Below are 4,419 nucleotides of genomic sequence, written 5' to 3' on the forward strand. Positions count from 1 at the left end.
TATTTTCAAAGCTAACTGTGCTTGAAGTTGTTGACAGCTGAGAATTCGTTCATGCAAGTCAGATGTTTACATCTCCACTAAGAACGCTAGTCATAATAAGCACCTCCGTTCCCAGCCATGAAGCATGATGTCATAAAAAATTGCCACGAAGAAGCAAAATCAACTCTAAATAACTCTCTTTCTTTCTGTCTTACCCCCCCTCAAGAGCAGTATCAGAGCACAAACAAAAGTCTCACTTTGCCCCAAGCAATATTTCACTCAACTTTCTTTAAAGAATTGTCTCTGCCACTCCGTGAAGAAGGGGGGGGAGTCTCACCCTCCTTTCCGTGTCCTTTTAAAGTCTCACCCTCCTTTCTGTGTCCTTTTAAAGATTTATTACACAGGGGCATAAAGAAAAAGTAAAGAGAAAGTCTTCTGCTTCAAATGTTGTTTTTCCAGGTACTTACTATGTTGTAAATCTTTGTTGATGGTACTAATGAGTCTGAGGTTAACTCTCTTGCTTCCAGGGCATACACAGCTGGTGCAATTCATGGCTCCATAACTGTACGTCTTCGTTCTTTGCCTCGGGACGATCCAAAGCTTGCACCCGTTTTGCAGCAAACGGGGGGCCGAATCAAGTCCCTTGCACCTGACCTCCCTCCAGGAGGTCTGGTGGAGCTTAGGTTCCCCCCAAAACTCCTCTAAATAGAACAAAGAGCCGGTGACACCCAGGAGAAGTTCTGGGAGCCGACCGTGTTGCTGTGCCCATAGCCCTGCCCCCGAATTATGAAAGAAGCCTGAAAACACTCTCACGTGATGCCCAGAATATTTATCTACGTCATTTATATCCCTCCTTTCTCCCCAATGGGGACCCAGAACAGCTTACTTGGTTCTCCTCAGCTCCATTTTATCCTCACAGCACCCCTGTGAGGTAGTTTAGGCGGACAGTGTGACAGAGTGGGGATTTGAATCTGGGTCTTCCAGATTCTAGTCTGACTCTCTAACCAAGGGGGGTGGTAGCTGTGCTTATGCTTCTCCAGCCATCACAAGCAGTGAACTTCAGTCAATTTTCTTGTTTTCTTCTATTGCTTTCTTTAATTGCCATTCTAGGGCTGCGGTCACGCACACTAAATAATCCACTGTGGTCACATGCACTAAATAATCCACTTTCAAAGCACTTTCCAACTGGATTTTGCCAGTTCACACAGTAAAACCCCAGTTGGAAAGTGCACTGAAAGTGGATTGTTTAGTGTGTGTGACCGCAGCCTAAGCATGATCCAGCTGTTTCCAAACCAGATTCTGAAGCTAGGCCCTGAATGCTTTCCTTCTTTTCATTGCTTTTTAAACTTGCGTGTGTTAAGACTCTTCCGTTTTATGGCAACCCTGTGGATTAATGACCTCCAACCCTGTGGATTAATGACCTCCATAACGTCCTTGTTAACAGCCTTGCTTGGGTCTCACAAACTGAAGGATCTGGCTTCCTTCCTTCATTTATTTATAACCTACTTTTCACCCCAGTGGGGACCCAAAGCAGCTTACATCATTCTCTCCTCCATTTTATCTTCATAACAACTCTGTGAGGTAGGTTAGGCTGTGAGTGTGTGACTGGCCCAAGGTCCCCCAGCAAGCTTCCATGGCAGGAGTGGGAATTCAAACCTGGATTTCCCATATCCTAGTCCCATACTGTAGCCACTACACCACGCTGGCTCTATTGAGTCAATCTATCTCATGCTAGGTCTTCCTCTTTACCTGCAGCCTTCAACTTTTCCTAGCACTATTGTCTTTTCCGTTGAATTTTGTCTTCTCATAATGTGACCTAAGTACAATAGCCTCAGTCATTTTAGATTCTAGGGGGAGTTTAGGCTTTCTATAACCCACTTATTTGTCTTTTTCGCAGTCTATTGTAAAACTCTCCTCCAACACCACATTTCAAATGAGTCAACTTTCTTCCTGTCAGCCTTCTTTATTGTCCAACTTTCATTTCCCATACATAGTGATAGTAGAGAATACTATGGTATGAATTATCAGGATCCCAGTCACCAGAGCCACATCCTTACACTTAAGAACCTTTCTAGCTCCTTCATGGCTGCTCTTCCCAGTCTCAGTCTCCTTCTGGTTTCTTGGTTGTAGTCTCACTTTTGGTTGACGATGATGGAGCCAAGGAATAGAAAATCTTTAACTACTTCAATTTCTTCATCTGCTTTTTTAAAATATCATTTTTATTATTTCAATTTACAGTACACAAAGAAAACATAAACTACAATCTACAATAGTTATCTAAATCATACATAAAATGTAAATACATGGATAGTCATCTACAATCCGGGGTTATTTCCTGCAGGAGCGCACAGGAGCGGAGCTCTGGCAGTAAGGAGCCCAAGGGGCAGGCACATGCAACTGGCCACCTAAGTCATATAAATTTAACTCTATTGATAGTGAAGAGAGAATTATTTGGCTGCCGGCAATGATATAAGAACTATTATTTATAATAGAGCTGCCTGAAGCTTTCAAGGGAAGCAGCAAACATGAATCCCTCCTCTTGTTCCAGGCTGTAGAAAAACATAGCTTAAATAAGCATCCACAAACAAAGAACTATTTGTAAGTAAGCTTTGAACCCTGCTTGGAGGATTATGTTATTAGGCAGTGTAGAAACATGTTTATCGTTCTCCTTTTTCACATTTTGATAAGTGTTCTGCTTTTTATATTTTTAATTCAACATAAATGCCTGGCTTGCCTTTTATTATATCTTCAACTTTTTAACAAGATGAATCAGAGAAATAGACATTGGGTGCCATTATCAGACAGGTGGCCATTCACTTCCAGTCTTTAGACAAATTTCCCAGATGTTCAATAGCAAAGAGAAGGGGACAGTCAATAGAACAAATACCACAAGTAGAATCTGCCTAACTTTTTAACAAGATGAATCAGAGAAATAAACATTGGGTGCCATTATCAGACCATTCACTTCCAGTCTTTGGACAAATTTCCCAGATGTTCAATAGCAAGTCAAAAGAACAAATACCACAAGTAGAATCTGCCTGATACCACAGCTGGAATCTGCTCAGCTCAAAGGAGGAGGTTCATAACTGACTAAGAGTCCTTAGGACCACTCAGATCCAGAGACGGCTTCTCACTAGAGTGGCATTCCCTCAGCCAGGGCTCTAGTCGGGGGGGAGCTCTCAGGTACGGAGCTCCGGAAGAGAACCTCTAGGGGGCGGGGCGGTCACGTGATACCACAGCTGGAATCTGCTCAGCTCAAAGGAGGAGGTTCATAACTGATTAAGAGTCCTTAGGACCACTCAGATCCAGAGACGGCTTCTCACTAGAGTGGCATTCCCTCAGCTGAAACATTAACAACCTTCTAGACTTGGCCAGTCACCCTCCTGTCGTAAGAAGGGCAAGGGTCAAGTAAACAAGTGAGAGAAGAAGAAGAAGAAGAGATTGGATTTATACCCCGCCCTTCACTACCCAAGGGAGTCTCAGAGCGGTTTACAAACTCCTTTCCCTTCCCCTCCCCACAACAGACACCCTGTGAGGTGGGTGGGGCTGAGAGAACTCTGACACAAACTGCTCTTTTTCAAGGACAGCTGTGCCAGAGCTTGTGACTGACCCAAGGTCACATCAGCAGGTGCAAGTGGAGGAGTGGGGAATGAAACCCGGTTCTCCCAGATTAGAGTCCGCGCACTTAAGCACTACACCAAACTGGTGCAAAAACTGAAATTCATCCAAAAAAATAAAGACAAAAACATATGGTGTTTTGTTAAAGGTGCATGCACAAAAAGGTAGACTCTATTTTTGTAGTGCTCTTAAAACCTGAGTGGGGTTTTCTAATGTCAGTATTAATATTAGGAAATCAGTCCAACAGTTAGGGTTGCCAAATTGAAATTGGCCGGGCGTCCACTTTGTTTTCCCCTCAAATGGTGTGGCTCCGCCCCCAGCGTCCAACGTCACTTCTGGGGGAAACTGGGGGGAATTCCGCCCCCCGGGGGCATTTGGCAGCCCTACCAACAGTTCCACTAGATTCGAGTCCAGCAGCACTTTAAAGACCAACAAGATTTTGGAGGTATGAGCTTTCAAGAGTGAAAGCTCCCTTCACCAGACACCTGATGAAGGGTTTGTGACAAAGGGAGCTTTGATTCTCGAAAGCTCATGCCCTGAGAATCCTGTTGGTCTCTAAGGCTCTACTGCAGACTGGCATGGCTGCCCTCTGGAACAATCCAATGACTCTGTCCAGTGGTGTAACTGGGATAAAGCATTTCCATTCTACTGGCAATTAAAATGCCCACTTGCACAGGCAAGTGTGAACTGGCATGGGAGGGAGCTTTCTCCTCCTTTCTGGGGATCCTCAAGAAGGATGTGTCAGTCTGTTTTCCCCCCTACAAAAGCAAAGGACATGGTTGAGAGGAGCTAAACATACCCCCCACACACACACACACACCT

This window comes from Gekko japonicus, unplaced genomic scaffold (assembly GCF_001447785.1).
Source record: "Gekko japonicus isolate JY-2015 unplaced genomic scaffold, Gekko_japonicus_V1.1 scaffold16, whole genome shotgun sequence".
Taxonomy (NCBI): Eukaryota; Metazoa; Chordata; class Lepidosauria; order Squamata; family Gekkonidae; genus Gekko; species Gekko japonicus.